We start from the raw sequence: 22,810 nt of genomic DNA, 5'->3' as shown, positions 1-22,810 counted from the left end.
TTCAACTTCGGAAGAGAGGCGCTCTTTGAAAATCGTGGCGACGTAATTAGCAACAACGGTAAAGGTGAATTGCTGTATCTTCAGGCGGGCCTTAAGTTTTTTATTTCGTCGTGGCGTAAATGTCCTTTGAAATCGACGCATTTCCTTTTATGGTGAGTCTCGTGGTGGCGTCGAATATCATATTCTTTGAGGACAGAAACTTTGCCGATTACAAACCAAGCATAATGGTTGCTCGTTCACCTTTGTTAATGAAAGAATCTCGGTCCATTTTTGTTGGAATATTCGGCACTAGGTAGCAGGGCTGTGGAGTCGGAGTCGGAGTCGGTGGAGTCGGAGTCGGAGTCTGGGTAATTTTCGCTTGATGGAGTCGGAGTCGGAGTCGGAGTCGTGAAAACTATAACAGCTGGAGTCGGAGTGGGAGTCGGAGTCGTGGGGAAAATACTGACTGGAGTCGGAGTTTGTGAGAATGACCCTGACTTCGACTCCGACTCCAACTTCTCCATCATGAAAACATTTTCTTTCAAAGAATTTTCAATAGAATTTTTATGTACCACCAATCACTGTTATTAATAACCATACAGATCAGGTGCGGCCAGCCCGTGGCACGCAGGCCAAATTTGGCACACGAGAAGGTTAGGTGTGGCCTGCGAGGTAATTCTCGAAATTATTCATGACATCAGGTACAATCGCAAGGCCAACCAAAATTTGATTAGCATGACCGCGAAATTTGATGATGACTAAAACAACAGTTCTTACGCATTGACGTAGGCTATCCAGGGGCCAGCCACATTTATCCCAGATCTTCGTATATGACCATAAAGTAGAATATTTCATAGCAGATTTATTTGACTTGAAGTTTTTCTCAATACTTCGAATGATTCATTGTCACTAGATTCTTTCATTCAGTATTTTTGCCCCCTTCTGAAAATTATAAATACATATTATTCACAGAATTGAGTCTAACTATAATCGCAATCAGGAGATAACGTGTCGTCCAACATGCGGCTTCGCTTGTGCACTCGCAGCGAGATCGTCGACAAAACATTTGCACAAAATTATAGAGGCATGTTCACTGATACCGTCGATTTTGCTATGTCTGAACGTCGCATAATCCTGTCCTTGCTCAATGAGTCCAGTGGTATACAGATGCGACCAACAATGTATGTTAGAAACATATTTATTGCTATAATTCAGTCATTATCTTGCAAAAAAAAATTCGCGCTTCGCGTGACCAGGGCCTTATTGCGCACTGCACAGTTGCATGACATATTGTTATAAATTTTACAGCGTATTAATAAAGGTATTGTTTGCAATGTTAGCTAATTCGGTTCGCTCCTATCGGACGACTAAAAAATGTTATCAACATTCCAGTTGCCCGCGCAATGGTTAGTAAATATCATGTGTCCCTTTGGCCGAAAAAGTTGCCCAGCCCTGATATGGATAAAATTAGACATTACTTGCAAATTACAACTCAGTTGCACAGAGGAAGAAAATCGCAATATGCGTTTTCGGGATGCAGTCAAAATTGATGCAATTTTTGGAATTATACCATGATACTGTGACAGAGCAAATGCATCGATGGTTTTGTAAAATTGTAAAAATGATGTAAATATGACCAAACGATGCTTCCCACTTAACAAAATTAAAAATATTTGTTGTGTAGCTTAGCTGTTTGGGTCGAACAAATGATTAAGAAAGACTGCAACTCCCAATCCTTGAATACTTGATTAAGTACATGTAGACCAGACATAGCCTATGGTCTTTGACTACTCAACTAAATTCCAGTTATGACCATTGTATGTTAGTAGTAAGAGTGTGTGTGCTTGTAATCAGTATAGTGTGCAATGACAAAATTAGTAGGTTAAATCTCATTATTAGTTGCTGACTCATACACAAGAGCTAAACTTGGATTTTTTATCTACAGTTTAATTATACAAGATTGGATATCTGCCATATTTGAATGATTCATACATTTCAGGATATTAGAGAGTCCATGTTATAAAAACTTGAAAAAGGAAGGATATTTAGCAAATCTTTCTTTCATGTTAATTGCATAGTGGATAATTCGAGCTGTGCCACAATGAAACAATGTAGCATGCACCGTTAATTATATGTTTGCATATGTTTAATGGTTGTATGATAGTCATTCAACCGACAATGTGGCATATAATTTTCGAAGTAAATTGGTATTAATGCTGGAGTCGGAGTCGGGAGTCGGAGTCGGGAGTCGGAGTCGGAGTCGGTACGTTTAAAGACTCAGGAGTCGGAGTCGGAATATTGAAAATGTTTGGAGTCGGAGTCGGAGCCGGAGTCGGTGGTAAAATTTACCGACTCCACAGCCCTGCTCGGTAGCCACTCTTCTAATTTTCCCCATTTTCGGAATGTGGATTCCCTTGCCACGAATATCCTGATACAATAGTCACTGGGTCGGTTAGGAATATGACCAGGCCGTGTTATTTTTGGCATATGCCAAAACTGCCATAAATAACTTATTTTTGGCATTTTTCGATTTTTATTTTTGGCAGTTTTGGCATCGTCCTCTAAATAGATAGTTTCAGCCTCGAATTAGTCACAAAAACGCTTTATTTGGGCTACTTTGTCCAAAGACACCGCAAAATGTGCAGCATCCACGTATAATCAGTGCCAACAAACGATAAGAAGAAAAAACCTAACGATCTCATAGGTTAATAATATCAAACGAAACCACAAAATGTGCAGTATCCATCGGAATCGGTGCCAATAAGCGAAAAAAAAAAGTGAAGCCTAACAAACACGCTCAACAGCTGATTGTTACAGCTGTTGAATAGACTTAAATCGTTTGCACTGTAACAGTGCTTCCAAACTGAGGTCAGCTAAGTTTCTCCTAAATTGATTTCTCGCCCAGCGAATCTGGGAAATATCGGCTTCAACAGTAGCCATTGAGGGAAAGAATGTTGCCAGTCATCCACAAAAGGTTTTCAGGGCTTCAAAATCTTTGGAGGACCGAACCGGCTTCCATGCATCATGAAAAGAGATCATTTCGCCAGTGCCATCGATCTCATCGCGGAAAGAATTTTCTTCCCGATCCTTTTCCAGGAGTTTCCTGTGTTGTCTCTCAACACATTCTATTTAGTAGCCCGACTATCATTTCTCCTTCAGTCTACCGATATATTTTAGGACTTTTGTCACTTCAGGTGGCTTTAATATTACCAACTCGCATGGAAGAGTCCTGGGAAGGTTAGCTTGTAACATTGACGCAACAAGACTGTCTGGCAAAACGAGACTATGCAGCTCAGAAATAGCCAGACAGTTTGTTGCGTCACAATGTTCAACTCGATCACGATGCAAAAATCGTGGTTGATTTTGGGGGTTCCAGTTCCATGAGCAGAATATAATTTATATTTTATTAATCAGTACTGCGGCAGCTTCTCATTGAACCCGTTTTTATCAAATTTAGTGCTCGACAAGCCGGTCAAAAATGGTCGTAAAATTGCCTTTGGACAAATGAAAGTATGGCGTAAACCAAATGCAGTCAGCCGTTCAATTTCGCTGTGCCCACACCATTCAGGACACCATGCTTTCACCCCATAATGGGTGGGCTGGACCCAGATTAAGAAACCTGCCTTTCAATAACGCTCTTCTCGCTTGTAACGCGGTCCTGTCAACACAACACCATGAACGAAATACACAATTTGGCAGGCCGTGTTATTTTTGGCATATGCCAAAAATTGCTTATTTTTGGCATTTTCAAATTTTCATTTTTGGCAGTTTTGGCATCTGGCTGCTGAAATGCCAAAAATAACACGGCCTGAATATGACTGTCGGTATGTCGTTACTATTTCTAGTGCCCCACGCTGAGATAACAGCTCGCAAACTAAAAAAGTGTAATTTCGTTCGGTGGTCACATGTCACGAGCGAGCTGCGATGTCAATAACAAGCGCATCATATTACCATCCGGCAGATGCCAGTCATTCGAATTTGCGTACGACTGCTGATTACCAGCATGTGAATGGCGGGAGTAACTAAGTTACATGTTGGTGTGATTTACACAAGAACAGCTAAATAAATCATTCGCATCATATAAAAGCTCACTGGTAAGAGCTGTTCCTCCATTTTTTTTAGAACAGGCCCATGGGCGACTCATCCGGTCCTTACGGGCTACCTCAGGCCCGCGTTGGTGACCCCTGATCTAGCATTTGGAGCATGAGAGTATAGCACTGTGATGGCAATAACCCGCTCAAATGACGACATAGGCCTGCAAATCCTAATATCCAAGGTTAGAACGAGAACTAAAGAAGAGCGATTCGACTTTACATCAGTTTCAATTGTTAAATAATTTTATAGTCAAATGCGCCAAATTGGAGCCAACGCGCCAAACGTAATTTTTCATTGCCAACCGACCTTTAAAAGAGCCAAATTTCTGAAATTTGGCTCTCAAAGGCGCCAATTGGCAACACTGGCCACGACATCATAAAGGTTGACAACCACCGTTCGAAGATATTGCGAGACACCACTCGTGTTGGTTGGGTGGCGATGAGGAACCTAGATCATAAAGTCTCCTCTGATTTTGTCGAGATTACAATTGCTACCTGACTCATTATCGGCAGTCACCAATTAAGGTAGCAATCAGAGTTTCTTGACTTCTTTAGAGGAAGGGCTTTTTTCGTTGCTGCTTGATATTACTAGCGCAGAGATAGCGATTGGTTCTCATTCATTTCTGGCGTAGGTGGTCTGTAGAGCCTCCAATCCGACGTGGAAGTTTGGGTACCTTCGACGGTACAGAACGGTAACAAGGTGGTAGGAACGTAGATAGTCGTGTTAGTGATTTGTGCTGATTCGCTGATGAGCTATCCGCTATAGTTGCCTCGCTCGTTGGTAAATCGTGTTTGGTCAGGAACGCTTGACGACATGACGCCGATGTGTGTATTTTCTATGCACATCGCAACGACCCCTTCGGGCTATTGGCTTCGCCGGCTAAGCGACAGAAAAGGGGAGGTGATGCCCTGCCGTTTACCGCTATAACCCCTGACGAAGTGCGGTAAATGGTTCGTCTGTCATCGTCTGGTGCTCCGGGACTGGTTTGTGGCTACACTGTTCGCCTTTTCGTAAATGTATCAACAAATCGAATTCCAACAAAAATATATCTTTTAAAATTGTATGTCAAGCTAGTTTTTGGTGTGGTTTGTTTACCAGCGATAGAACGAAACGTTTCTTGGGACTGAATGTCGGGTTGAACGATGGCATAGTGATCATAGTTCGTGTCGACATCAGTGCAGTGTCGCTATTGCTCTTACACTCCATCTTATGGACGTTATGTTGGACGTTATGTTTGATTCTTCATCTTTCATAGTTCATACTGGATTTGGATAGTGTGCGAGTGGCCTTCGATTAAAAGTCGATTCCCGCGTGATCGTAAGTGTGTTCCAGATGGGTTTGTGCAAAGTGAACGAGTGGTGGTTTGTCAGTACAACATTTGCAGATCTCTTCATTATGTGTGTTTGTTCTATTTTTCGGTATTTGTACGTCTGTTGGCATCTGGGTGCTTGTGCATAACGCTCATGTTTTGTTATGTCTTGTTGTTGAATCGTCGGTCCTTCAACATCTGTTAATATATTCCAGTTTCACCCTTGCTATGTCGTCGATTATATAGTTTAACCCTCGTAACGAAGATTTCGTTTAACTGTTTCGTCCTCGTTGGAATGTTCCATTTTACAACACTTGTAGATTCTCCTCAGTTTTTGCCTCGTATCGATGATTATAGTTTCACCCCCCGGTATAACGAAGATCATAGTTTCATCCTCATTGGTCTCGTTGAATAACAGTTTCACCCTCGTTGGATTGTTCCATTTTTCAACATTTGGAGATCTAATCAGTTTCAGCCTCGTAACGAATATTATAGTTTAACCCTCTTAACGAAAATTGTAGTTTCATCATTGTTATTTCGTTGAAATGTTCCATTTTACAACATAGTTTCCCCTCTCAACGAAAATGTAGTATAGTTTCATCCTCGTTGTTCCGTTGAATAACAGTTTCACGCTCGTTGGATTGTTCCATTTTTTAAACATTTTGAGATCTCATCAGTTTCAGCCTCGTTGTAACGAATATTATAGTTTCACCCTCGTAACGAAAATTGTAGTTTCGTCATCGTTGTTTCGTTGAACCGTTTCACCCTCGTTGAAATGTTCCATTTTACAACATAGTTTCACCCTCTAAACGAAAATTGTGGCATAGTTTCATCCTCGTTGTTCCGTTGATTTAACTTTAACTGTTTCACCACGTTGAAACGTTCCATTTTACAACGTAGTTTCACCCTGGTAACGATATTTGTATTCGTTGAACCGTTTCACCCTCGTTGAAATGTTCCACGCTCGTTGAAATGTTCCATTTTACGACATTAGAGATCTCCCATCAGTTTCGGCCTCGTAACGAATATTTTAGTTTCACCCTCATCACGAAAATTGTATAGTTTCATCCTCATTTGTCTCGTTGATTAACAGTTTCACACTCGTTTGATTGGTCATTCTTCAACATGTGTAGTCTATAGTCTCCCTCGCTGTGTCGTTAAATAATAGTTTCACCTCAGTTGGATCGTCGATTCTTCAACATTTCTAAATATCTGTCAGTGGCTCCCGCGTGTGTGAGAGTGTGCCGGAATCTGGATCGTGGATTCTTCAACATTTCTAAATATCTGTCAGTGTCACCCGCGTGTGTGGGAGTGCCAGAATTTACAATCACCTTCTTGTATCGTTGTTAACGTGTGTGTCGGTGTCTTATTGCTCATCTGTCCCCTTATTTGTTATACCCCAATTGGTATATGCGTGGTTTTTAACTTCATGTTGTATTGCCGCGTCGTCGATGTTGTTTCATCTCTTGTGTTTTGTGTGCCTTTTGGTTCTGTTTGTCTGCTATTTGTGTTACGGGTGGCTGTCAGATTGATACTTCTTACGACTTCGCTCTTTCGACAACGCTAACTATGATCGCTGTGCAGATCGAAGTAGATTGCAACTGCTCCTTCGGGTTATTGGCATAGCCGGCTTCGCTACAGAAAAGGAGAGGTTTATCCTTCCATTACTGATATAGCTCCTGAAGACGTTCGGTAATGGCAAGTTGCTCTGTTCCGATCTGATCATGGGTACATTCGATCTGCTATCAGACCAGGAAACGGTTTGTAGTAGTACATTATTTGCCTTTGCTATCAGACCAGGAAACGGTTTGTAGTAGTAGATTATTCGCCTTTTGCTTTTTCACGATATGTATATGATTTGACGCAGCTAATTGATTTCTCGGCTTTTCCAGCTGCAAACCCGAGTCTGAAACGTGGATCAAGATGATGATCGGTTGGTTGTGATGTTATGAATCGTGTCAGCGATGATTATCATCAGGCCGAGACTTGGTCGTAAGCATCAGTCGAACAGGTACTGTGGACCGTGAACAGTATTTCTTTCAGTCAGTCCGTTGAGGTCGTGCAGCGTCGTAGCCTCTGATAATACGTCTACTGACCATGATATTTGTATTGTGGTCTGTGACCACATGCATTTTCGTTCTCGTGCCTTCCTACCGACGGTCTCAGGTCTCACACTTCACCGCAACTCCAACTATTACTTTAATCAGCTGCTGGAATGCGGAATTACGTCGATGTCAGACTAACAAACCTAATCGTGTTTGAATATTGTGTCGTGTGTCCGCCTATAAACGGTACCTTTGACAACTTGTAACTCGTCATATACTTTATATTGGTCTAGTTGCACTCGTTATTCACCGTGGAATGAACAACAAACCTCATCGTGTTTCAATATTGTGTCGTATGTCCGCCTATAAAGGGTACCTTTGATAACTTGTAACTTGTCATATACTTTATATTGGTCTAGTTGCACTCGTTATTCACCATGGAATGAATAAAAATTATATGTGCTTTTTGGACTTGCCCGGATCAGAGATAAAAAGACGGTAGGAGGGAGATGTAGGCTACTTGCCTGGTGTTAAAGATAACACGCCAGGAGGGAAAATTTGAGAAATGGTACTATTACATGTAAGCGAGGTAACGGTTACACCTTTTTCGGCCGAGAACTTGTTTTGTTTTGTAGGTACGTTGAGCTCTGGTGATTAGGCTGGTGTATTCCGGCTGGTGTATTCCTATCTGGTCTGGTTCAAATCAAGTCGATGGATATGTGCCGGTATCTCTGGCGCAGCTTTGGAGCCTCCTAAACAGTCGGCGTGTAGGTGCCGGTAAATCTGTAAATCTGCTGTAATTATCCCACTAATTTGCGTTATCCGTGTGTGTGCCGCAATTCTAATTCTACTTCGGTCCAAGCAATGCAGTTGTGTGTTGCAGTGTAGCCTACTATCAACGCCTCAAAGTGCTCTTTTGCACAGCCAACTTCCACAGCAACGCGGTTTTAATATCTGCTCTGGCCAAACGAGCAGTGCCGTATGTATTCGCAGCTTCTGGGAGTCGGATCCCCCCAGACCCCCCTTCGCTTACCAACTTAGCAGGCATGAAGAGACTTAATGATTCTCGTGATCCGGGACTTTTATTTCAAATGCAGAGATTTCATGATTGACTCATCTGAGCGAGATCATACTCTTGGTTGGTACAAGGATTTCCACGTCTATTCGCTACAACCCTTGAAAAAGGCGCTAAAGCCAAAGAAGGGGGCTTCGACCAGGGGGGGCGGGCGACCGCCCACCTCGCCGACCCAAAACCCACCACTGCGTGATATTGGGGATTGTTAAGATCCCCGGAATTTATAATTACACATCAGTAAAATGATAACCGTAAACGCGACTCCGTAAATATATGTATCCACCCTGGCGCGCAGCCAACAGAAAAATAGGAGGGGTTTGAAAATTTTCCAAATGTTGAGGGGTAGCATCAATTTACATACGTAAATGCCAAATAATACATGGGTCAGATAAACTTCCTGGTGTTGACGAGCTCATGCACTTGATATACATATAAGGTGCCGTAAACTTCACTTTTGCATGCTATTAAAAGAACTTGAAACTAAATAAAGCGAGTCCACGATTTCCCTCGAGTACATGTTCATGTTCAGCAATATGAGCTCTTATTACAACGAATCAGGATATTTCTATCACTACGTTTCGTGACCAATGATGGTGTGCAAATGAATAAAAACAGTTGTTGGACATCAGGTGTCGCTATCCATGTGATTCTTGCGAATCGGAGGCACTGATGACATGAATCGCTGAATTGTGAATGAGCTAAGAAATAATAGAGATATCGATCGACATTTTTAAACGAACTTTAATAAAGGAGAACTGTAAAGATTTTTTTTCAAAAGTGAGTCTTTTCCCCACCAGAAATCCCGAAATTCCTCACCGTTTGGGAACCACTGCAATCGGAGTGTCCTATATAGTGTCGACACAAGTAAATCTCACGCCTCAGTAAAATTGTATCACGTGACAATTTCCATTTGGCTACAGGCAATTTGACGGTCATTTTTGGCCGGCTTGCCGAGCATTAAATTTGGTAAAATGGGTATCAATCGAGAGCTGACTCTGCACTGATTACGAAAATATAAATTTTATTCCGCTAGTTGCCCTGGAACTCCCACAATCAGCCTCGAATTTTTCATTGTTATGAAGATTGGCCCTGGGACGCAACAATGCGGTCTGGCGAAACGAGAGAGTAGCTCGAGAGAAGAAGAGCCAGACAGCATTGTTCAGCATTGTTGCGTCCCAATCCCAATCTCCATAACAATGAAAAATTCGAGGCTGATTGTGGGAGTTCCAGGTCCACGGGCGGAATAAGATTTATATTTTCGTAATCAGTGCAGAGTCAGCTTTCGATTGATACCCGTTTTACCAAATTTAATGCCCAGCAAGCCGGTCAAAAATGACCGTCAAATTGCCTGTAGTCAAACGGAAATTGTGACGTGATACAATTTCACCGAGGCGTGAGATTTGCCTGCGTCGACACCATATAGGACACTATGCTGCAATATAGTGTAACTAATCGTTTGACTTTTGTGTTTCAGAAAGATCCTGTGCTGCTGCTGCGTTGGAAGCTGTGTGTCTTATTGCAGCCTTGCCTAAGACTGTGTGGCAGTTACGGCGAAATTTGTAAGATTGTGAAGACTGCGTCGGATTTTGAAGACTGTGAAGACCGCGATGACTTTAGAAGCTGTGTTGACTGTGAAAGTTGTAAAGATTGTGTAGGCTGCGGAGCCTGTGTAGTTTGACGGTAGCCACGTGTAAGTCTGTGTTGAAGCAGTTTCAGCGAGTACCATGTGCGCGTCTTTACAGCTCTAGTCTTAGTCAAGGCAGCACGGCAACCACGTGTAAGACTCTATTCCGATGTAACGGCTAGTAAATCTAAAGTTGCACAGCGCAGATTTATATATAATTATTTAAATTAACTACAGCGTATCTCAGCGATACCAAACTTTGTCTTTATGATCTGAAAAACAGATTAATACCGTACCTTAATACAACCAAATACCGCAAGGTGAAAATGGTTGCGAGCCAATGTTTCTTACCAGTGGCACCCAACTTTTTTGGATGTCGGATCTGCATTTCAAACTTCTGAGTACTTATGGAACCGTACGAAAACACTTGGGTACTTATAACAAAAATTTAAAGGCAGTCAGCCTACATCTTGGTCCTACCGTCCAGCTATTCAAAAGCATGCACAATTGCACGTAGAATTCTATAGATGCTATATCGGTTATTTAAGCATTGATAGACGCAAGTGACAAGTGCTATACATTGAAATACACTGAAAATGCAACTCATTACTACAGCATACCAGTGTTGGGATGACTGGAGTCACCTTTTTTGTATGACTTGACTTGACTCCAGTCACTTTGCTTAAATGACTTGACTGGGCGTATCAGAAATGTGGATTAACTCGTGACTCGGAGCAAAATTCACGAGTCAATTTCAAGTCACCAAGTAATCGGGGTCGATAAAAATCACGCTAACTTGCATATGTTCGTATTGTTCGCGAAACGCTGGTGTAACCCGTGAGAGCGACCAATCATTCAATGATTGTGCATTTTACTGAGCCTCAACTGTTCTCTCACAAATAAATAATTGACCGCAAACGAAGTGATCGAAGCTTATAGCTATGTTGTCGTAAACTAGTATAGTAGAGTCATTTATTAGCAAAATGTCTATTTCTGTTCTCTGTTCTTACCGTAGCCAAACCTCTTGTGTTATTGAAATTGAATTCGAATATAGTTTATATAGTCCTCAACACCTTCTTGCGTGTCTATATTCAACTTTACATTTGTTCATCGGTTCAAAATCAATGAACTCTCAATCAAGCCTCATAATTCGAAAAGGCAACTTAATTTGAATTGTGACTTGACTCGTGACTTGACTTGACTTGACTTGACTGGACTTGACTCGAGTCACCTTCGAAAATCGATTGACTTGACTTGACTCGAGTCAAAATGTTCAATGACTCGAGATGACTCATGACTCGAAGGTCTGGCTTGATCCCAACACTGCAGCACACTATATATGTGTTTATGTAATAGCGCTTCATACATTCCAGCACTTAATCATCAGGTTTGAGGGGGATTATACGCCGAGTAATATTGCAATTTATGCTTGACGATGAGCCGTTACTTTGATGTCAGTAAATTTTTGTCGAATTTACCCTTCATAAGAGACGATCTATAAAGGTCTGTGACCAGCAGAACTTAGGATATATCGTTGTCTGACGGGTATTCACTATTCACCCATGCGTTTGATGCTAGTCTGCAAGAATTCTCTTTGCTCGTTTTCAGAAGCGGCATTGGGCGTCTTTAGACATAACTAATATCCCCTATTTTAGCAGTCACATACAGAAATCGACTGTGATTACTGATAGAAAGAAACAACAACTGTCTATTATATTTTTGTGGCATATTCAGAATTCAATCAGAGCCGCAAGAGCACTATATCCTGGAGCCGCGGTTGGGAATCATCGCTGTAGGCCATTGAAGTATCAGACGATTTCATACGGACAGCAAATCGATTCTGAGTAAAAGAAGAATGCATGCATTGTCGAGAACATTGCCAAAAAAGTTGAGACTTTGTCGGCCCCATTATAACCATCCGACTGAAGTGATACCAAATTATGAACTCATGAAAAATACATATAACCTCGATATATCAAAATCTAACCTCAGTTATGATAAAATAAGAACCGCAACCCAAGAATCACTATAGAATCATGTTGCAACAAATGGGGATTTCGTGTAAATGCTAAAAAGACCGAACCAATATTTTTTTTTCGGAAAAGGAAAATTCCTTCCGTCCAATCAACGGTCAACAATTCCGATATTAGACTTGTAAAGCAGTACAAATAACTAGGAGTAACATTTGACTCTCGACTGAGCTACGCTCATCATTCCAGGGCTGTGGTCAAGAAATGCACAAGGCGATTGAACGTGTATAGCGCTGTCTGTCAGGAATGAATTGGGGTGCTTCCAAAACTTGTCTTCTGAATCTGTATAGGGTGTTAATACGGTCGGTCAACGAAGTATGTCAGAAAGGAAGTTGATTTGGCCCATGCATTATTTGGCATTATTTACACCTGTAAATTGATGCTACCTCGCTATTACGTTTGGAAATATTTCAAACTCTTCCTATTTTTCTGTCGGCTTACACATACATTTGACGGAGGCGCAACATTGCGTTTACGGTTACCAGTTCACTGCTCATTATTTCATTGCGTGCTGTTCAATTCTGGGGGTCTTAACTTCACCAGTAAAGTCTTTACAAAACAAGTATTTCCAAATTTTATTGGAGGGAGCAATTTAAAATGGTGGAAATATAGATTTCAGGTTATGGGGAATAAAGAAAAAAGGTTAGAAACCAATCTTGTAATTTCACAATACCTTTGGTTTATTCCTCCTCAAGTGTTGGAGGTTTATCTATGCTCATGCTCATCCTCGCCACATAATCCGTGCTGTAAGCGGTATCTTATAAAAAGCCTAGAACTAGGCCGTGCTACAATTCGGTAGCCACGGAATAGAAATGAATAAAATTGGCCTGGTGTAAATGACCAACGTAGTCGACGAACACCATGAATACCACAAACAAACAAACTTTCGGTTTATGTCATTTTGTAGATGATGTTACTGCTAGCTGTGCGTTACCACACTAGATTTACATGTCATGAGATTCTGTTGTGATAAGGCAACATACATTGCTGGCGATATATGATATGAAGAAACTGGCGATATCAATGGTGCATCAGGGCTGTTTAAATGTATAATTTCATCAGAAATAATTAGAATAAAAACGCCGCAACATTTCCAGATATCAAAAATAGAATATCACTTGTGAGCTTGGGCAAGTTGCGAAAGTATGGAAAAAGTATCAAGTATGGTATGGAAGAGTGTTGCTATGGTATGGAAAATTGTTAAGTATCGTATGGAACGATTGGGCGGGTATCGAGTATGGAAGATTCCCATTCCATTCCATAACATGCCATGTCCTGCTCGTAAGTCACCAATCCGAATGCTCGTGTACCAGATAGCCTTGCTGAATTGAAGCGGACGTGAACAAGGTGTTTCAAGCTACCAAGCTATCAATTTTAGATATTATTTTATAAGTTAGAAATACGATGTCGGAATAATCCTTTAAAAGATTACCGATGCATCCATCACGCATTACCATGATGACATTTAATGATGGTGAAATCAAAATCATGGTCAGTTCAGAAAAGAAAACCGCTGCGAGCAGGATTCGAATCTGCGCGGGAATATCCCATTGGATTTCGAGTCCAACGCCTTAACCACTCGGCCATCGCAGCCGCTCCCTAGGGACCGAAATGAAACCGTTGGAAGTTTCTCCTTACTCTGTACGCCTATATAAGACGGATGAATTATTCCAGAGTAACTATCACCTGTGAAATTTGAAAGAAAAACATTATTTAGAAAACCGCAAGTAAACTGTTTGGACTTCCCATGTTGGACCAGACCTATGCAACTTAATGGCGATTACGGCCATGCCACGCCGGTAAATCTCTTTTAGCGGCGTTACACATCCGTGTGGTCATATATCTTCTACTTTTCTGATGTAATGGTTTCTCGTTGCTATTCTCGGCCTCATTTCGATTATACTTATGCAGCCTACTGGTGGACGCCAAATATTAATGTTAAACTGTCCATGTCCATTTCCGGTGAACTCCGGACGAATCTACTTTTTGATGGCGTGTTGCTATGTGGACCAATATCGCATGTTTTCATGTCATGAATAGATACTGGGATTGGTGGTTATGCTCGCGAACATTATTTAGATTCGAGAATGAATATCGTCATAATATTAGTAGCATCACATGAAACCATCAAATATTCATCCTTCCTCAGCCCATCTGACGCTATCGCCGGTAAAGTGGATGTAGGGAGTGTTTTCGAAAATTTAAGACAAGTTATAAATGATGACGCATCTTCGAGTTGGCTTATTGTTAACAGCCACTTTGTTGCAACCTGTTATTTCTTGACCTCATATCTAAAGAATATCAGTATAATGAAAAGATATTGGAATCACCCAAACATAACAAAAACAAATTTCTTTCGTGAGGAGCACACGAATCCAGGTTGTTATTTCTTCATCATTTTCCTCTGCTGTTCACATCTGTGCCATGGGGCTCAGATTGCAAAGACCGCTATTATATTAAAATCGAAAAATGAAGTCGTATTAAATAACGAGCAGCGCGAAAAGAATTTTAAGATCAATCAAAATATCTCAAATTGCGGTGCAAGACCTGAACTCTCGAATTTGATTTTAAAACTAGAGACCTGACAAGGCCTGGTAAGCCACACAAAACACATGTTACAGTTTTAGATTTCGCGATATGAACTCGAAATATGCGACAGGTGTAATCCACCTGAAGTAATAAAAACTAATTCCCTCACAAGAAGAAATGAAGTTTCGGTGACGTCAATATCCAGCAAATTCTCATGGTCTGCTTGACCAATCGTAGCGATCAGGGTTAGAACGAGCGCGGAAATAACCCACTAGATTTCAAGTCCAACGCCTTAACCACTCGGCCATCGCAGCTGACACCGTTAACGAGATCAGTTCCAAACTTAATGCAAATCTTTGATCAGTCCCATCTATATCCGTTTGACCGAAGGGCTAAGCAGCATTGAATGTTATAGCCGCGTGTTCATATTAGTGCAGAGATTCACAAAATAGGGGTCGTTAGTCGAATCTCTGGGTTGTGGATACGACAATTACAAGAATCCAAATTAAGCGGGTGCTATCGGTGGCTCCTTTCGGAATATTTCACTTCCTTTTTGAAAATAGGAGAAAACACGACCTCTGAGGTATGCGAACACGGCAAAAAAAGTTGTCAGATCAGTTGAAGCGTCATTTTAATGCACCACCTACTATAACTAGAGGTTGGTGCCTATGGCAATCACTATGACGATTAAAGTGTTGCGAGCATAACAAACGGTAATTTGTCCTTCCAGGAAAACTATGAGGGATCGGTAGTGCTATGCGTTAACAGTATAATACTTAAACACACGCTCGGGAAGGCCTAACAACTGATATAGATACGTTGCTATAGTCTTGATTGAGTTTCGTAATCTAACGACGGAGGTTGGCGTGTTCATAATTGCTGTTACTGCGCAGATACTCGCCAGAATCGCGCACAAGCCGTGAGTATCGGTTTGGGCGAAGGTGCTAACCATTTATAGTAACCTGCAGCAAGTCGAATTGCGAGTTTGGGTCGTGCAACATTTTCAAATCGAAGTTTGTGGTCGACACCATAAACAGTTTGGGAAACACTGATATAGAACATTGGTTCTTTACTAACCTGTAGAACTATAATTCGCAAGCTTTCGAGGAGCCTGAAATTTTCGATGAAAACAAAAATGCTCAAAATAAACATCTAAATAGACAGGTGACACGATGCTATGCAGTGCATAAAACGAGCTGCGTGCCTTAAAGGAGTGTTAAAAGAACAAAACATTAAAAATATTATTTCCACACCGAACGAAAACATGATAATGGATATTTATGGACAATCAGTGTGACTTTCTCTGTTCCCATTCAACAGTTCAGAAATGTGGCATCAATTGGCTAATTACAAATAAGCTTATAGATGGAGAAAAAATTGGCATGTGTGACTGTTTCGATTTCAAAATACAACCTCTCCTGTATACGCCACTGTACACGGTGTAGGCCTACCACCACTGGCGTCACAACTCGACTTCTGATCCTGTGTAATTGCCTGCAACCACTGATGACCGAGACCATGCTTTCATGAGTTGAGTGTGTATCTTGACCTCCACGGAATCCCTGGGATTGGTTCATGCAACCCCTAGTGTTCCGTGGAACACCGATTGAGAGCTACTGCGATAGTGTATTGTACCGCCAAATTTTCCTGTCTATTAATATTGCATTATTGTACCTAAAAAGTAATAAATTCAGTCGGAGGTGGTCCTTTGCAATTTGCATTTTAGGTTCTGTCGACAGAATGTAGTGTTTGATGATATTTTCACGCCTTTTATATGGGGAAATCATTTGATCAACCAGGTGATTTATATTGCGTGGTACTATAGCAGAATATGGTTTCAAAGATTGCACACAAAACTATACCGATAGTTCTTACTAGTCGATAGACAGGTCGTTGATCACAAATCAAAACGCTCGCGTACTGGGGATAGCCTTGCTCAATTGAAGTGGACGTAATAAAGTTGTTTCAGGCTACCAAGATATCAGTTTTAGATAGTATGGTATCAGTTCGAATTATGCTAACGGAATAATAAAACATTCATCGCCATTACCAGGATGACATCTAGTGATATCGAAATCAAAATCACCGCTCATGGACAGTGGACACGCATGAGCCACCCGCTGCGAGCAGGGTTCGAACCTGCGCGGGAATATCCCATTGGATTTCGAGTCCAACGCCTTAACCACTCGGCCATCGCAGCCACACTGGCAGCCAACATCAAACCGCTTGATACAAGGAATTATACCAAAGTAACTACCACCTGGGAAATTTGCAAGAAAAGCAGCATGTAGAAAACGGCATGTGCAAGCTGGCGATTACGGCCATGCCGCGCCGGTCAATTTATTTTATCGTCATATGTCTTCTACTTGTTGTGATGTGGTTGTCGCAGTATATATAAATAGCTATCACGGTACGTCCCACGCACCACCTCGACCGTAGCTCCCAGAGTAAGACTTTGTGTAGGCCTACACCGCTTTCTCTAATGGTTATCAAAGGGGTCAAATCAGTCATCTTACGTATACTTGAGTATTGAAGAAGAAGTAACGTCGTAAATTCCAATTCATATTCCAATTACAGTACTAGCAGAACTAGTTATTTCCAAGTACGTCACGAGTAAGTGATCTAGGCATTGCCAAAGCTGGAGCTATAACATGCGATATATACCCAGTAATGCGGTAACAGATTATTATTTCTAGGCTTACCATATTTTGGAAATGTAAAAAGAGGACACTTTTTCAGAAATTTCAGACATGCAAAACTGGAGAAGAATTCTCAAAAGCCGGTAAATTTTTCCCACTTCGCCATCGGTTGACTAAAAAAAAAAAAAAAAAAAAAAAAAGGTCAAATAACGTTTTTCTCTCCACATCGCCAGGTGGATGACTAAAATAAAATAATAAAGATCTTTTTTTCGCTCAGAGCTAAATTCACCGCTTTACCCTCCGAAATGCCCGCCGGAGCTTCACTTCTGCGCTAATTTGCGGCATATCACTCGCTATTTCCTCTAAATCTGACCTAAATTTTCAAAAAAGAGGACAAAATCTCCAAAAAGAGGACAAAAAGGCGTCCTCCGAGGACACTTTCACAAAAGTCAAAAAAGAGGACAAATCCTCTTAAAAGAGGACGTATGGTAAGCCCAATTATATCCCAAACTGCACATTAAATTCAATCGATCGTGTAGTCCAGAGGTTCTCAACTTCCCTTGCATAACGGGCCGCATTTTACCAGCAAAAGACGCTGTGGGCCGCAGAACATTAATACCTTGTATTTGTGGGCTACAATGAACTTAAGACTACTATACCCTATTTACCTGTCGCATAAGGGCCGGTATATGCACCTTTAAACCCTTCCGCCCGAGAACAGAACTCTCTGCTTCAAAGCGTGAGCGAGCAAGCATAAAATTACGGCCACTTTTTCGTTACAGAGGTCGTTATCCATGGCGGGGGCCCTGCACCATTAGTTACATAAGTTAGCTTGGTCAAGTTGAATTTTTTCGCTAGTCACCCTCCGACTTTCGCCCAGCCAGCATTTCCTCTGCAAATATGTCCTGATTGTCCACTCTGATAAAATGCACCCAGATAATTAGCTATGCAATGTCTGGAGTCGGTGAATTCGTCCAATGCTATAGGCCAGTGGTTCCCAACCTTTTTTGTCTCGTTCCCCCCTTGGCCAATATTTGAGCTAAAATTCCCCCCCTATGAAAAAGTTACCTCTGACTGAAAAAATGTGCTTTTTAACGCGAAACCTGTTTTTGACTGAGCAGTTAATGACCAAACATATTCAGATATGTCCGAACGATGTCGAATGCGGATCGCACTAAACTTTGGTAAAGTACTCTACAGTTAAATTTGACCGGTCATGTAGCCGCTGACGAGAAATAAATCAATAAGTCCGCTTGCTATGGACTTGAGTTGAATCGATGAATTTGGTATGTTTTTCACGTTAGCTCATATGTTGGCTTCAAACTTTAAACAATTTCACTTGCAGCATTCTTGCTGAATTCGGCTTGACGTTTTCCTGCTTAGTAGTAATTTGGTCGAGAGGCTGTCGCGGGCCCAACAAAATCGTCTCGTGAGCCTCCATTTATCATGGGGTTTAATATCTACGGAAGGCAGTAAACATAGGCCTACAGCCCTACACCTAGCTTGAAATCCGCCAAAGAAACATACAATTCTTAAGAACTAATTTCTACTTAACAGTTCTATACCATAAAAATCTGAAAACCTTGTAAACCCAGTGTATCTTCCGATACGGTGCCAAAGCCAGATTCCCCCCTAAAAATTTCAAAATTACCCCCAAGGGGGGAATTCCCCCCGGTTGGGAACCACTGCTATAGGCTAAAGCGGTCTACACGGCAACGTGTTTCAGAACATGCGATAAAAGATCGACAGAAATTGCTTTTGGTCACGGTTGAATCGGACATCTGTAGCTTCGAAATATGTCAGGTGGTGTTATAATTGCTGCTAAGTTCCGGAAACAGTGAATACGCGCACAGTTATATTGAAATCACGCCTTCTTTAGCAGATTTCTTAGGTTCAGCAATATTCCCAGCAATTTTGAACGATGTGTCTGCAACTTCGTCGGCAATTTTACAGTGCCTCTAAATATGAATTGCTGAGTTCGACACCTAGCTAGCAACGTTTTTTTCAAGATCAGGCGATATCTATAACACCAGACGAAACTTTCGCAGTTTCATTTTAAGGTTCAACGCTTCGTTACGAATTATGAAAACTGTTTTTCGATACATATGACACATCGGTTTCCCATCATTATCTGGGAAAGCAAATTCATTGTTCCACGCAAAGTTGCAAACCAAGTTTTCATCGTTTAATTTCCCATTCCTTGTTCTGTTTCTGTTCAAACTATTCGCGGTAAGTGAAAAACTCTTTAAAAAATGTAATACGTAGCGGGATTCTCTTGAAACATAGTCCAACCTAATAGAGATTCAAAACAATAAAAATCTAAGGTCGAGCATATATCAAGAAACCAGAACACATCAAAAATGAGTAATCAAACGAACCAGAGACGGTGCGATAAGATAGCTAAGCAGATAAATTAATATCTAACAACGCCCTGTCAGTAATAATTGCGTCCATGATGAAAGATGTCGCGGGCCGCAAAATAAACCTCTTCGGGCCGCGGGTTGAGAACCCCTGGTGTAGTCACTACTCGTTAGCAGCGAAAGTCTTTGGCGTGAGCACCATGCTGAGAAAGAACGGTGCGGCAAGGCCTCAGCTCTCGAATTGCATTATTGAAGTGAATTATTGAATTGAAAGTATAGAGGCGTGACATGACGTGGCAAACGACGCAATATACACGTCACAATATTAGATATCGTGATACATGCGCCAAGTAGGGCCTACTGTGATTCACTAAAATAATAAAATTTAATTTTCTTAAAAGAACGAGAATGATTTTCAAGTGACGTCCGTAACCGGGATGCTTGAAAAATCGCTAAGAGCAGGGCTCGAACCTGCGCGGGAATATCCCATTGCATTTCAAGTCCAACGCCTTAACCACTCGGTCATCGCAGCTGACACCGCCTAGGTCAGGGGTTCTCAACCCGCGGCCCGCAGACGTTTATTTTGCGGCCCGCGACATCTTTCATTATGTACGCAATTTCTGTACTGGCACAGTATTTTTACATAATAATTTAGCTATTTGGCTCTCTCAAAACGTTACTACGACAGTTTCTTCTGGAGTTACACATATCGCCTGATCTTGGAAAAAACGTTGCTAGCTACTAGGTGTCAAGCATAGAATCCATATTTCGAGACATTGTTAAAATTTCCGGCGAAGTTACATACGTATCGTTCAAAATTGCTTGGAATATCGCCAAACCCAAGAAATCTGCTAGAGAAGGTGTATTTCAATAAAACTTCAACATCCTGTGCGAATATTCGCTGTTTCCGGAACTTAGCAGCACAGACGGCATCACCTACCATATTTCGAAGCTGCAGGTGTCTGATTCGACCGTGTCCAGCAGAGTAACAGCAATGTCAGTCGATCTTTAATCCCATGTTCCAAAACACGTTGCCGCGCAAATTACTTTAGCCTAGCATTGGACGAATCCGCCGACTCCCGAAACATTGCATAGCTAATTATCTGGGTGTAGATTATAGGAGTGGACATATTTGCAGAGTAAATGCTGGTAGGGAAGACGTTGGGAGGAGACCAGCGAAAAACATCAACTTGACAAAGCTGACTTCTGTAACTATTGGTGCAGGGCTTCATCCATGAAGGAAAGGAGAAGGGTTGATTGGTTTCTTCAGAAATGACCCCGAACACCAAACTTCTTCTCATATCACTGAGAGCTCAAAGTGATATTAACCTCTGCAACGAATAAGTTAAGGTAATTTTATACTTGCTCGCTCACTCATTGAAACAAAGAGTTCGGTTCTCTGGTGGAAGGGTTTGATGGTATATATACCGACTTTAACTTGACTCAATGACGGGATTTATAATTGCGCCGCTGGAAGATACATATTCTCACAAATCCATCAGCGGCAAACTTACGAACACTGTTCATTAATGCATTATAATGCATAAAAATGCCCGTAAACGACTGGTAAATAGGCTGCAGTAGTCTAAATTTATTGGTAGTCCACAAATACATTACAATAATGTTTTGCGGCCCGCAGGGTATTTTGCTGATAAAATGCGGCCCGTTATACAACGGAAGTTGAGAACCCCTGGCCTAGGTAATGAGTTTCGCAGTCGAGGCAAATCTATTTTCAGTCCCTTCTATATCCGTTTGACCTGGCTGAGCATTATTAAATGTATATTCGCATGTTCTTAGAACAGAGGTTCTTAACCTGTACTAACCTGTGCAGCACCGTAACTGACGCACCCCAAACCCCCCAATTGGGTGGGGCGAGCTCGAAGGGGGCCCAAAATTATTTCGTGAATTAGCATAAATTACGGAGTATTTTTTGAAAATATATGAAGCTTTTTCAAAAAAAATTTGCGCTCCGCGCGATTTCAAGTTGCCAAAGATCTTAATTATTGGGTACTCTTCACCAAAGAAAATATACGCAAGATTTATAGAAATAGGCATATCGGCGTTGGCCATTACCGCGCCACGACGCACGAAGATATAAAGTTTTAGGCCATGTAACATGCGACTCCAAGAGGTGTGCCAGAACGATCGGCAGCGAGGTGTGTTTCAAAAGGTAGGACCACTCAATAATAATAATTAAAGATCTCCGGGCGTATACCTGTCGGCAGGAACGAAACAGCACTTCGTCAGGCCCGAAAAAAGTACTTGGGTCGTGGGCTCCCATAGGGTGATAAACCGCCTCCCCCCTCATCACGTTGTTCTCTTTTACCACGAAATCAGTTGCAATCTTTAGTGAGAACGCGCCAAGCGCGAAAATTTTCGAGGATTCATAATAGAATCGGTCAATAAGATCGGGAATTGCATGTAGCCTATATTGCTATCAATTTCTTGTCCTCTCTGCTCGCGTAATCAGATTAACCGTTAGAGCTGACTGAGGTGTCTTGGGAACTGTAGGGCCCGTAAATAATAATTAAACATCTTCGGGCGGGCGGACCCGTTGGCAATATTTCGTGACCTCGGCAATATCAAAAATGCAGAATCGCATAAACGTACTAAACTAAAAGACGCACACGATTTCATATTGGTATTTCTTCACCGGCGTATAATTTTTCCGTGCGGGGTGGTATTTGTCTTGTGAGGTTCAGATTGCCAAGACAGGAATATTCGTCACCAGTCATTTAGGCGCCTATGGACAATTAAACCTATATGTATCAGCATAAGCGCAGTCTGTCGAGAAATCGTAGACACTAAACGGACACCCAATATAGATGGTTAGTAGCGGTAATCTGCGTACAGCCTGAGGGGGGTCTGGGGGGCTTCGCCCCCCAGAAGTTGTGTTTATCACTCTATGGGTGGCCCAAGACCAACGTTTTGGGGGAGGCCTGACGAAGTGCTGTTACGAACCTGAACCTGTGGAACACTTACGATAATTCGGACGCTTTCGCGGAACCCAAATTTGAGATGAGTCATGTAACAATAAACATGTCACTAGGCATTTAAGCGTTATTCCGTTAAATTACTAGTGCATAAACTGACTCTGCATCAACGAAGTATTAAAAGACCAAAAC

The 22,810-nt window shown here is 41.6% G+C and overlaps 1 protein-coding gene and 3 non-coding genes across 4 annotated transcripts in view; all 4 read right to left on the bottom strand.

The window, feature by feature from the left end:
- Positions 1-10,433, bottom strand: part of LOC145438088 (uncharacterized) — a 37,938-nt gene extending 27,505 nt beyond the window's left edge. Inside the window, exon 1 of the mRNA XM_080315485.1 lies at positions 10,424-10,433. The gene's annotated coding sequence lies outside the window, so the exon portion shown is untranslated. The remainder of the gene's footprint in view (positions 1-10,423) is intronic.
- Positions 10,434-13,668: 3,235 nt separating this feature from the next.
- Positions 13,669-13,750, bottom strand: Trnas-cga (transfer RNA serine (anticodon CGA)). Its single transcript has one exon. It is a non-coding gene; the product is annotated as a tRNA-Ser (tRNA).
- Positions 13,751-16,804: 3,054 nt separating this feature from the next.
- On the bottom strand, positions 16,805-16,886 carry Trnas-cga (transfer RNA serine (anticodon CGA)). Its single transcript has one exon. It is a non-coding gene; the product is annotated as a tRNA-Ser (tRNA).
- A 3,249-nt stretch (positions 16,887-20,135) lies between these two features.
- Positions 20,136-20,217, bottom strand: Trnas-uga (transfer RNA serine (anticodon UGA)). The gene has a single exon. It is a non-coding gene; the product is annotated as a tRNA-Ser (tRNA).
- Positions 20,218-22,810: the final 2,593 nt, after the last annotated feature.

This window comes from Botryllus schlosseri, chromosome 4 (genome assembly GCF_051294905.1).
Source record: "Botryllus schlosseri isolate E-star chromosome 4, Bs_hap1, whole genome shotgun sequence".
NCBI lineage: Eukaryota > Metazoa > Chordata > Ascidiacea > Stolidobranchia > Styelidae > Botryllus > Botryllus schlosseri.
Note: the sequence above shows the minus strand (reverse complement) of the source record. Positions and strands in the feature narration are given on the sequence as shown.